This window comes from Falco rusticolus, chromosome 1 (genome assembly GCF_015220075.1).
Source record: "Falco rusticolus isolate bFalRus1 chromosome 1, bFalRus1.pri, whole genome shotgun sequence".
NCBI lineage: Eukaryota > Metazoa > Chordata > Aves > Falconiformes > Falconidae > Falco > Falco rusticolus.
This window is the reverse complement of record NC_051187.1, coordinates 117,651,970-117,665,427: the sequence shown is the minus strand read 5'-3', so window position 1 is coordinate 117,665,427 and position 13,458 is coordinate 117,651,970.

The following is a 13,458-nucleotide window of genomic DNA, read 5'->3' as shown; positions in this document are numbered from 1 at the left end:
GAAGACCTATGCTCCTTAAAACACATTATTATTTGATGGAAAGATAATCTCAAGAAAAGAGCTCATTAAAAAAGAATTGTTGGTGAGTTTATCAAAAAAGGATTTTATATAAAAATCATAGGGGTGCAACGTAAGGGTTAACAATTCAATATGTGTCATTTACAAGTTCCTAAACTCTAGTTTGTAAAGTCTGTTTTAAGAGTAGCTGCTTTCTTGAACTATTTCAACAAGAATGACTTCAGCTCTTCAGGGAAGGAACCATTCCTTTATTCTTCTCTCTTAAGCACCTATGAGAATGTGGATGCTCTGAGATATGAAAGTGATTAAAACAACACTAATTAGTTTGACAAAGTAAGAGATTTAACTGTGGAAAACTAAGAGTTCCATTAATGTTGTAAAAATTAAAAAGGGAGTGAATAAGCCCATGCTGATGAAGTAAAGAACATACCTCAAACAAAGTACCGATGGCAGCATTGTAGTGTGGACGCCAAAAAGTTACTATAGCTTTGGGGGTAGGAAGTACGCAGGAGAAAAAGCAGAGGAATGAGCTGGCTTTTATTTCCAAATCTCACCTGTCTCAAAACCTCTTTGAGGGCCTTTAACAGGATCCCACCTGGAGAATACATGGCCAGCTCCAGAGTCTGTAGCCTCGGCTCAGGGATGACACTGACGGAGAAGCAGGGGAGTATAAGCTGCTTCCCCCAATCCCTTTGAGATCTGGCCAGCAGTAGCGTGTTCCCCGAGTACTGCTAGCCAGGTAAGACCAGTAACAGCAGCTGGTTTTACAGAAACTGAAGGAAAAAACATTCAAATGCCTCAGCCAGTTCATTATGGGATGTATATAGGTAACAAAATCTATTCCTACTTTTCTCTCTAGCAAGAATCTCATGCTTAGGAGTCTTTGTGAAGGTTATGTGAAGATTGTGTGGCTTGTAAAAATAGGAAGCATCAGCTTTACGATTGTCTATGCATGCTTCATTCTTACCACTTTCTAGAACACATACAGACTTCCATTAGATATTCAGATCACCACTTTCCTCAGAGGGACCCTTCTTCAGAAAGTGCACAAAGTCTGAAGATGCAAAGGGACAGACTTAAGTTCTCACCTTCATTATAAGCCTGTTTCCCTATGCTTTTCCTTTGTCATGAATCTCTTCCAAGAGATTGGTTTTTGTCTACTCGGTGTCATTTCAATATAACATGGGATTTGAAGGTTGCTTCTTTCTTTTTTGGGGTAGTATATTGGAACAATTTATTTTTTTTTATGTAAGAGTTCATTATTTTAATGAAAATAACCTTAAAACACATGGAATTCAGCAAGACTATGTACTGCTAGGCTATCCACTTGTATTTCCTAAAGGTAAAAAAAAAAAACCAGACCATGTTTCATGTCACATTAGGGATGTGAATTTATTTGATTGTGCTACATAAACATATTATTTTAAGTAAGTCTTAAGGAATTATTCCTAAATTCAAGTTTTAGGTTCTGTTTGGAGTGTTTTAGCTCTTACCCTGGTAGAACAAAGCTTAGTCCACTGCATTCACAGATGACTGTGATGACCTCTCACATCAGCCACTGCATGTAATCACTTAAAGATACAACAATAATAAAAATATATTTTCCAAATAGTTATTCAGCAGCCACTGTGCTTGACTGCATTCCCAGTGGAAAAAGGAAATGGCTTGTATTCAGCATTTTCAAATGCATGTAAATTAGTTTAATCCAAATATAAACTTCACTCTGAACACTAGTAATTAAAAAAAAATAAAAATCTGGCACAAACATGCTCCAATAAAAAAGACTGACATGAGAGTAGCAGCTATATTAAGAGATATTAGATTAACATCCTCTAATTTTATAAATGATGTGATTTGACAGCTCATTCTATATATATAAGAAGTAATTTATCAGATTTCCTTTCTTAGCATCACAGAAATATGTTTTACAAACCTTTACATGCAAAATAAATGCCATTAATAAATGTTAAGATGCAAAATAAATGTCTGGAAACAAGCAGAATTAGATTTACCTAGCCTTAAAGAGCCATCATCAAAAAATGATCGTGTAAAATTTTAATTCCTACACACACTACCAATACTTTTTTGGAGAGAAAGAGAGAGAATGCAGCAGTAGTTCTAGATAACAATCCACTTTTTTTCTTTACTGTGGATGGGCATGGTTACTTCTGAAATGCAACCACTGGCATGTGTTTATATTTTGCATCTAATCAGTAGATTTGAATGTAATTATGTATTTTGCAGGTGAGGTGTTAATGCGGGTTACATGGCACATCAGCTGTGTGCTGCCACTTGAAATGGTCCACTGGAAAATCTTGAGACAAACAACATTCAATTAGGCACACAGCCATGAGCAGCTGTGCTAAGTACCACTGGCATCGCCTCAGACATACAATTCTCAGTGTAAGCCTACTGCTAGCTGCTTTCAAAATGTGTTTATGTTGGTGACAAAAACTTTCCATCATCAATTCTTTTTTAAATCTCTATGCCTTTTAGCTGAAAAATTACAGCTGCCTGCAAGGTGAGGGATACTCAGTCCTATTAATTTTCATTGGATGAAAAGGATCCTTTTTGTCCTTTGGGCTAAAGGTTTAACCTTTACGAGCTTTGTGAGTAACAAAGGGCAGCCGGATTTTTATTACATGGGGTAGAGCCTGCGCATTTGTTCAAAATAATCAGCACCGGGCAATGTACTGCATATCGATCCCAAACAAACATTATTACCCATGTAAGCTGTTCCCTTCCCAAGCCTACATTTGGCACAGCAAAGCAAACTTGTTTAATCATCAGTTTTCAGAGCTTACCATACATGTCACTACGGTCTGTTACAATGTTGGAGATTCATGACAGTGACACTATTCGGGGCAGTGCATCAACAGATGTTGTAGGGTGGTTTTTCCCCCATATATTTAGAAGCTGCCTTTCTGAGTACACAAGCACTTCCACAGGCATGCTGACTTGCTGAGCAGTCAGAAGAGGCAAGAGCCAGTGATATATACCAATACCTTCACAACTGTATCTTTGCAGCCATTATAAAAGCCACACAGTGTTTCTAATTTGTAGAACTGTACCAGTTGATTCTTTCTGACTCGCTGTGGGGGGTGTGGTTTGTCAGCCCTCTTGGTGTTGAAGAGCAGAAGACATGTTGTAAGGGTTTTTTGGAAGGAAGGACTTGAGCATGCTGAGCCTTGAAAGGAGGAGAGAAGAAAAGGAGGAGGACAGAAGACAAGGAAGAGCATTTAGGTTCAGTTTTGGAGTCCTCTTTTAGTTACAAAAGCCCTAACAGCATAGAAGGTGTCTTTTAACTTGTTACTCTGTTGAAGATGAGAAGACCTTCAGCTCAGGTGTAGTTATGCAGGCATCATCAAGGTATGATGGATGAGGGAACAGTGGTTGGAAGATGAAGAAAAAACTCATGAGGTCATTAGTATCACTTGGCAAGGAGAATATTGCTGTCTTGAAGGGACTGATAAGAAATGGTCACAAGCTGAAGGGCAGTGTGATCATAAACAGGAGTTAGGATATGGGAATTGTATCTCTTTTCAGTGTACGTGTCTGATTCTGTCAGTCCTCTCACGACCTCAGAAGGACTTTGGTCTTGATTTGGAACTTTAGTTAAATACAGGGAGTCACATCATACTTGGGAGGTGACTGGAGGTAGAGATACTTGTAAGTTGATAGACGGACAGTAAACTGTAGCAGCATTGGTGAGACAGCAACGAAGGGAACTGAAGTATATGAGGACCACTGCCTTTGCAGTGTAAAGATAATCTACACATGCCAACAATCTATTTCTATGTGCTTTTAACCTCTGGTTGTTAAGCAAGCCTCTTTTTTTGCCTTTTTTTTTTTTTTTTTGGTGCACGACTAGCATTTCTCTAAGGGGTGAGAATACTTCTTAATACTTACTGACAGATTTGAACTTTGGAGAATGCAGTATTACCTGTCAAGGCTCTAGCGCTCTAGCAGTATAGAGAAGAAGCCAACTTCTATTAAATCTTTGGTGGAGCAACAAAAGTTGTGAAAGATGAGAAGTCTGCTGACTAACTGCTAGGTGTTTGAAAACTGCAAAAGGAAAAATTAAGAGCTGTGATACACAAAGTTATGATTTTCCCCAATTATCTGTAATTTAAAAAATCAGAATTAAACATAATAATAATTTTAAAAAAAACCTCACAATTTGTGCTTCAAGGAGACAGTACAGGCATTTGGAAGCAAACCGATCCTACTGATAAGTTGGTGAGTAAATAGGTTGTAATGATGAAGGGATTGCTAACCTCTGGGTGTTTTGGGTGTATCTCATGCAGAGTTAATGCACTATTATGTGTCCGTACTGATAGTAGTGTGACTGGCTGAATGCAAGCTCTTAGTTGCATCTTGAAAGGAGAGCTGCCATCATACGTAAGCATACAATTTATGTATTGTTTTCACTGGTGTGTAACACTGCGCTAAGTGAAGTAGAGAATTCGGTACTGAGAACAGTCTAGTAGTCATATTCTCCTCGAGTGCAATTTTAAAACTGAATTAAACTATTCCTTTCTACACAGTGTTCTTTAAAAAAACGAAATGCTATGGAATGCAAGACTTAGTTTTGGTAAGCAAAAGTTAAATAGGGGACTCATTCATCACTCGTATTTTAACCCTAATTTACTTACACATAAATACTAGACCAAACAACCATACAAGTCAGTTGTATAATAAGGCTTCTGGATTTTTCTTGTATTTACCTGCATAATACAAGGTAGTTCAATACAAAATCTTAGTACTTTCTATCACCGCTGATTTGAGATGTGCAGCAACATTCCTCAGGCATTTCCTCTTGGAAGAACATGGTACCCCATAGCCTCGTATATCTCCTTCCAAGGAAGATGGGAATAAAGCAGATGAGAGCTAATCTAGTCTCGTTCTGTGTATTTTCTCAGAGTGCCTTTGCAAACACAGTTCTGAGTTAAAGCAGTCTTTTCTGTATTTTAGCTAATACGATTTTTTTGTGTCTTTGAGAAAGAGAAACAGTCTAATTTTCCTGTAGATATATTAGTTTGTACTTCTCAATGCAAAACTCCTTTTGTTATAATTTGATTTTTCTATTTTGCTTTGCATTAATCTTTTTGTACTGGCTCTCTGCAGTATTGCAAATGTATAGTCATCTATATGTTTTGTTAGTGATCTCTTCAGGTCAATGTGATCCAAATTATTTAACCAAAAGATGGAAGTAGCTTTTAATAGTTCTTCTTGGGAATTTTGTTTTCTGAATTTCCAACTGTTGTTGTTAAGAATTCCTTTTCAAACAAATAGTTCTTTTGAGTCTGTTGAAATATGTTTAAGTCCCTGCTCTTCCTCTTCCTCCTACTCTTTTTTTTTTTCTTTTTTATTGTTAGCAACAGAAATCTATGGTATGTAACTTAATTCATATGACATTTTAAGGAATACACAGAAGAATAACAGGAAGCATACAATACAAAGTTGTGGTGATATGGGAGTTGTTCAGCCTGTCTGCTAAATTTTCTTCTGCCACCTTCAGAGTGACCCTTAAGAGAGTTAACAAGAGCATATCCTGCATGGGAAGCTGCTCTTATGTTTTTTAAGATCTGGGGATTGTATTGTTTTTTGTTTGGTTTGGAAGTTCTTTTGTTACTTTGGTATCCTCAGTTGCTTCTACTGTTTCCAGAGGTACCATCAAGAAGAATGATATGCTCAAAGAGAAGTAGTAGCCAGCGTAATGCTGATCGAAGCTTTTGAATACTTGGCTGTGCAGTAATGAAAGATGTCTTACATAACTCTCCACTTCTACAAGTTCTTTTAAAACTCAGCCTTCCTTTCACAATAGCAGTATGAAGGTTTCTGTCTGATCTTGTGGCTAAAGGAGCTGGTCCAAGACTACGATGCATAAATGGGGAGGTTTTCTACAGAATGGCATGAGAGCTTTACCTGGCATGCATCACTGAAAGATTGGTATTACGTTTTGCACATAAGACTATTGTCCTTATTTTAAACATTTTTAAAAGACTGAAGAGATTGTAGAAAATCTAATAAAAAAAAAAAAAAAAGACTGCATCAAGTGTCTTTCAATGAAAGATTTAAACAAGTCAATCTGTTTAACTTCTCAAAAAGATTGAGAGATGATTTAGTTGCAGTACATAAATGAACATTTTGATGCTAAGCCAATACTGAGTACTAAAACCTCTTCACCAGTAGTGTAAAAGGGGATAATAAGAGAAGGGCTAAAGGATTAAACCAAACAACCTACAATTCGAACTTGACAAATGTTTTTGATGGAAAGGCTATTCTTTATGACTGGAAGTGGCAGATTCTCTTTTATCTCAGGATATTCTCAAATCCATCTGAGATGACGTTTGCTTTAGACAAACATACCATTCAAGAGGGGTTGATATGGATTTGGCACAGGGGTTACTGGTTGAAGTTAATGAAGTTAATGAATGTAGCAAATTGCTATTTTTCAGTGTTGAAGCTGTTTGCCTTTAAAGCTGATGAAATTTAAACTCACTTATGAATTATTATTCCTGATTTTGACTTATTATTTGAAATATCTATTTTGCCAGGCTATATTAGGAATGGAGGTATGATAGCCTTCTCATTCCTGTACTTTCACATGCTTTTATGTTCTCTGAGCTGGCTGGTTTGAAAGCAAGATGCTGGGGAATACTTTTCTCTCCTTTTTTCATATTGACTGGTAGAAAGTAAGTGTTTAAAAACTCTCACTCTACCCAAGACAGTGCTAATGCAAACCCATATTTGTTAACCCAAGAGATTTGAGTAAGGCTGTCGGAAGAAATGAGTTGGATTCTTTTCTGAAGTTAGCCTGTCAAGTTATGAGACTCTCTAATCTCTGCAGGGCAGTATAGAAAAAAAAACAAGAAAAAATTGGGGGGGAAGGGGGGTGTTTAGCCTTCAGGAACTTTGAAAAAAGCAGATACCTGCAGGACCACCTACACTTTACGGTTTGATAGCTGTTTTAGATAAAAAAGACATAGAAAAGATAATTCTAATTATCTTTCCTTTTTCAGTCGTGAAGGAAAAAACCTGTCTTCCACTACCCATAAATTTCTTAATATAAGGCCTATTAAAAGATAGCTGTGGTGCTGTTCAAGCTAATGAGTTGCAAGCCAAAAGTGTGCTACAGTCTTGGCTGAACAGCCACCATCAGGCTTTGAGGACTGTGAAGCACCTGGGTGCAGCAGGAACAGGAACGTTTGCAGATGGAGGAGCATCGGGGTGGGCTCCTCACAGTTTGCCTGCACAAATAAGATCTGAAACTTTTGAAAAGAGATGGGATTCTATGGGGAGGAGAAAAACGACATCGTAGAAAATCTTCTGAAAGTAATGTAATTACTGCTGTGCATCAGGTACATGTTGGTATACTTGAATTGGTTGGGAAAAGGTTGCTTCCTAACGAAAGACAAGACTATTTTATCCCAGTAGAGATGAGAAGCAGCAAGACAACATAGTTTACAGTAGATAAGGGTAAAGTTTTCTTTTATCTCCCCACTCTCTACAGGGCTCTGTGTTGCTCTCACATAGGCTATGTGTCTGCTAACCTGAGGACATCAATCAGACTGTTTCAGCAAGAAAAAAGTATGACTCTTAGCTGCATGATCTTGGTGGGAATGCATTTGCAATAGAGATACTTTTGGCAGGAACATTTACTTCCTTAAAGCTGTATGGGAGTTTTCCTTCCCTCGTACAGAAAAATGCTTTACAATATTACCATTGGAAATTATCCCCAGGAGGACATGCCATGTAACAGAAGTAGCACAATGAAATGGCTTCTCTACTACAGTCATTTACAAATTTATAAAATTTAAGCTATAGTAAGAAGTCTTGTTTTGCTGTTTCTCTTAGTATGATGCACAATATCTTTGTAAAATATTCATGGAAAATATGCAATGTCCTTTCTTTTGCTCTAATCCTCTGTATTACCTGTACAAAGAACAAGGATTTGCACACACACACCCCTTTTTTTTTTTTTTTTTTTTTTTTTTTTTGCTTATCTATGCTGCAGTCCTACTGTCATTGTTTGATTCTGCTTAAATCCCTCTGTACCTAAAGGTACAGCCTTATCAATTGAAAAGCTAATGCTATATAAGAAGTGAAAAGAACACAGAAAGGTTTCCTAGCAACTACTGTGAATCCTTCTAAAGTAAGTCAGTTAAAACCATGTAGTACGTGCGATGGGTGTAAATTAGGGAGCTAAGCTGATCCACAGATTTACAGATGCCCACTATAAAGTACAATAAAACCTGTAATAGAAGGTGAATTGCTCAAGAAGAAAATCACATCAGAGTCTTGACAGCTTTATCATTATTTAAATGATCCAGCTTAAATTCTACTATGTAGTTAGTAAGACTGAGTGTCAGAGCTACAGCAACAGTATACAAAAGCACAGCTAATAGCACTGGTTGGTGTTGCTGCTGTGATTATGTCTTTTACTGCTCTTTCTAAAAAACAACCAGCAAACGTAAACAAACAAAACAAACTGCAAGGGGCAGTTGCAGGGGAGCCATTACACGGTGCAAATATACAAAATCACATCTGTGAAACAGGGTCTTTCTTGTTTTGTTCTGCTTTTGCACACCATGAATTAAATCGGACATTTTTAGGTGAGTAAAATCCGTTCAGTAAAAGTGTAGGGAGGCTAACAACTATGTCTCTCTCCTGTACTTTCCCGTATACTGGTATTTCAGTGCAGGTTTCTTCACTCAACATAGAATTCCTTGGACTTCGATTATTTAAGGAATCAAGCTAAAAATCCCACTTTTATCAAGGCAATACCTTGATTTCTGGAGCATGCTAACCTGACACTCAGCTTGGTTACACGAAGTTTGAAAAGTTTTCACCAAAAAAAATGTTTGTGGTTCATACAATTAAATTCTTTATTATGTATTTAAGTTAATTGATGGCTTGATTTTCAGATCAAGCAGTGCAACACTTTTTCACTCAACTAAAATATTCCTCATTTTATGCTTATTCAGAAATGACTAATCATATGCGTAAGAGGAAGTGTAGACCTGCAAAAATGAACTTTAAGTCTAAAATACTAAAATTTTATGTTACAGGAGAAATTCCCTCCCTACTTCTGGGTGATTTATAGCACTTAATTAGTTATTTATAATCTTGATAAACAATAAAAAATACGGGGATACAGTCAAGTATATTTGCAAGCAAGATTACAAATAAACAAAATAAAGTTTCCTGTTGTTCTCTAGTAAACTATGTACCCCCTAGTAAAGAGAAAAGACAGGACAGGCTTCCAGTGCCACCTATAACCCCCTCCTAATGAGACCAATTCATGTCTGAAGAACGCAGCATGTTGGAAAATGCCATTTGGGACTAAGATTTTGTGGTGGTGGTTTTTTGTTTGTTGCTTAAGTCATCACCCCTGAAGTGAGAATCATATGTGAAAACAAGACCCAAATCAGAGTCTCTATACAGGAGTAACACATGCGTGCATGTGAATGTGCACGTTTTTATAATAACAGTTTTAGTCTTTGGTTTCTTCCATTTGGCAGATTCTGAAGAGCAAAACTCCAAAGGTCTCAAACGTCCACACACTCCAGTACTTACCCAGTGCTCACCCCTCTCTGGCTTCTCTGATCTGAAAATGGGGTTGGAACTGTCAACAGACTGACCTTTCTCACATTGTTGCATTATTTCTGCTTCTCCTTTCGACTTCTCACCGAAAGTGCAAACACACAAACATGTTGAAAAGCAGAAATACACAGAAATCCCACCCCACCACCACTACCACCAAAAAAACCCCAACAAAACCCAAAACAGGAACAGCAGCATTCCGAACACTGGATGAGTTCAGAGTTGTTTGGAAGTCTGAACTTCCAGTAGTATGAGCTGGCTCTTATTTTTGGGGTGCTCATTCATCCATTTCATACTATGGAGAGTGGACTGATTTTTTGTAACTATTCTGGAGGGTGGGCATGAAAATTGTGAAGCAGCCGTTTTTGTCACATACTTCTTCCTTACCCTTTCCAACCTCATTCAGCAACCATTTCGCTTTCAGGAGTACTACGGTAGAAAAACTAATTCATTTACACAAACAGGTCATGAATATATTAGCAGCATTGGGAAACTGATGTTTAGCCAGCATCTGCAGGTTTTTGCAGAGATCCTTATTCCACGCATAAAGGGAGCTGCCTGCCCCAGGGTCTGTGTTGGTACGCTCTGTTCATTCACCAGCACAGCTGCACCTGCAGCTTTCTCTTGAGGAAGTATGGGAAGTTCCCGTAGTAAACATAAAATTTGAAGCAGATAGTCCCCAACGCTAAGGGTATGTGTGTGTGCTATCATTTATTTTGTTCCGTTCTTTTTTCCCACCTACGAAGGGGAAGACTTGAGGCAATTGGTTGCCACGTACTCTGCTGTCTCTCTGACCCCTAAAGGAAGGCTGGAGACTTGTGGTACCAGGTGTGTATTACACACTCAGGTGTTATCTGGACTGCCAAGTCCATCATTAAATCACATCATCAAGCACTGCATCTACACATTTTTTAAATGCTTCCAGGGACAGTGATTCTACCACCTCCCTGGGCAGCCTGTTCCAATGCCTGACCCCCCTTTCAGTGAAGAAATTTTTCCTAATACTCAATTTAATCCTCCCCAGCGTAACCTGAGGCCATTTCCTCTTCTGTTGCTTGTTAATTGGAAGAAGAGACCTACCCCCGATGATCTTAAAGGTCTTTTCCAACCTAAATGATTCTATGATTCTAACTCTGGCAACTGTATGTAAGCTTGCCTCATGTTGAAGCATATTCGTTGAAAGAAGCTGAAAAAATAAACTCCAGAAACTCCCTTTATACAGCTCTGAAGGAAAGACCTATAAGCTGGCTAACGTCAAGCTCCAGCATAAACGTAGAATCAGCACACATATGGAGTAATGCATTCTTGTTAATGGCCTGGCTGCCATTTGTCATGATTTGTAGCTTTGAAAAGATTTCTTAAGTCATCATCTTTAGCTGTGGCAGCTGGAGGTGTGCACAATTATACCTGGTACAGGCTGGTTGTTAGCAGTGTGCAATACTAGATATACGGTGATTGCAAAACGTATCAGAGGCTTCTCCTTTTACAGGTAAGCAGCAAAGTAGATGCTGCTTAAAGGCAATCACTTGCTTTCATCTTCGTGGCATAAGAAATAGTCTCATCAAATACCATCTTCCTGCTAAGATTCTTCAGTACAGTACTGGAGAGGAGGCCTTCCAATCATTTGGAATTTAATTTTTATCCTCTGTGTAACTAAATTGCCACTCTTTGAAGATTTGTGCTAAGCGTAGGGGAATAATTTAAACACACAACGTAATAAAGCTTCCAGATGGTAAATTCACGAGCCTGTTTCCTGCTGGTATAATTAATTATTCTAGTCTTTTATAACATTTGAACCATCATTATCTGCCACAGTGTCCTAAACCTGAGCCAAAGTCTGGATACTTGCTCCTTATGTTTCTTGGTTGTCTTATGCTTGCCCGAATCAAAGAATTATTGTCAAGCAAAACCAATAAATAACTGTGAAAGTCATGGAGTGTACAAATCTGTTTACTACTACCAAGTATGGAAATTATTAGTATGCCGTAGGGTTTTGGGGTATATTATCAGGATCTGACTCTCTGATAGTCTTTCTGATAGTCTGATGGCAGCAGCAACATTGTAGTCATAAGAATAAATGAACTTATTATCTTTATCTTCTAGCTTTTATGAAACAGGCTAAAATAAATTATGCTATAGGAATTTTCTGCTACTAGTTTCTCTCTATGTATTATTTTGTGGTCACATACTTCACGATTTGCAAAAAATCATCTTAAAAAATAAAGAAATGCCGGTATCTGTAAATCTGTAATTGACATGGGAAATTTATTTCAGTTTATCTAAAATGTATATATGGGTGTGAATAAATATTGCTTATCTGCTCTGCAGGTGTGTATATGCACATACATAGCATTCAGATTTCACTGTTTACCAGGTCATTTACTTAGCTTTAGCAGTTGATATTTCTTAGGATAGTGTGCATCTAGACTTTCATGAAATTACATTCTGCAGTAAATCTCTTAAGTATTGAGATGTCCTGAACAGTTTCTCAGAAACATCCCTCACTGTCAACTGCTGAAACCGATTTTCATCAAGATCTTGTGCCCATAATTATTAAGATCTCCAAGAATCTTGGAACTAGTACAAGACATTTTATTGATATCTAAATATTCACAGGGAAGAAAAAGTACAGAAGTTAACAGATCATTAAACAGAAAGCTATATATGTAATGAAACTGCTCATCTGGACTTGAAGCTACTTGCCTTACATTTATGGGAATAAATTCTGACAGGTTACTTAAGGTGCGTGGTGTTTGGATGTCATTCAGGGCCAAAACATTTTGAAAAAAGCTTGTTTGCTTTGTCTTGAGAGCCCTCCCCAGTCAGCACTGTGGTACAGAAGCCCCTGCACAACATAACAACTGGTTTTGAGTAACTCACAGTCATGAAGGAAGCAATTCCCTATATGTTAGATTTATAATCTGGTTAGTCCTTTCTTCTCAATGCCCCTGTTTTTCAATAAGTGCATTTTCACACGCATTTCTCTAATTTTATTTCATCTTCTTGTAGCCTGTGTATTGCAGGCTCTGTTCAATTTTCTTTGAAGCTGATGGAAGGACTTCCACCGACTAAACTGTGCGCTAGATAAGAACTGGTTTGTTTTTCTGAGGAAAAGAAAGCTAGCTTGGTTTCAAAGCACTGTACCCTGCTACGGTGATAATATATTTGTGCATACCAGCTGTCTTTCAGGATATTCCTGTACTTGTTCGTATCCTGAAAAATGACACAATTTTACTACCATCAAGGATGCACAATAGCGTGATTAAGGAAGAGTGAAGTTGATTCTCTTCTTTACACACCAGATTGCACCTCACTTCCTGTCATGGGATTTGTACTATCAGCACTAGTGGTAACAAAAAGAAAAAAAAGACTATTTTGATTTAAAATCCTCACACACACACACCCCTTTTTCTTTTTTCAAGTAAGAAAGAAACTCCACTCAGAATAAGAATATATATGACTGAGAGGGAGGGAAACATCAAATTTTACAGTATTATTTTACAAAACACTTATAGACCTACTGCACAGTTAAAGCTATCAAAAGAAAAGAAGTGGGATGTTCCTTGCAGGTAAAATTCTATCTCTACAAGGCTATGCATCACTGAAGTGCTACTTAAACCCTGAAATAAGTGGGCCTCAAGTAGCTTGTAGGCCATCACGCAACGATGGATTTAACCCTAAGAAATATCAAGTGGTATTTTTCAATCTAAATCAATGGTCTGTGAAGCACAGTATTGTCAAAATACTGTTGATTTATAAATCTATGTGTGTAGAGGGTGTATATAAATATAAATAAATATATGTGTATATAGACAAACAGAAAACATGAAC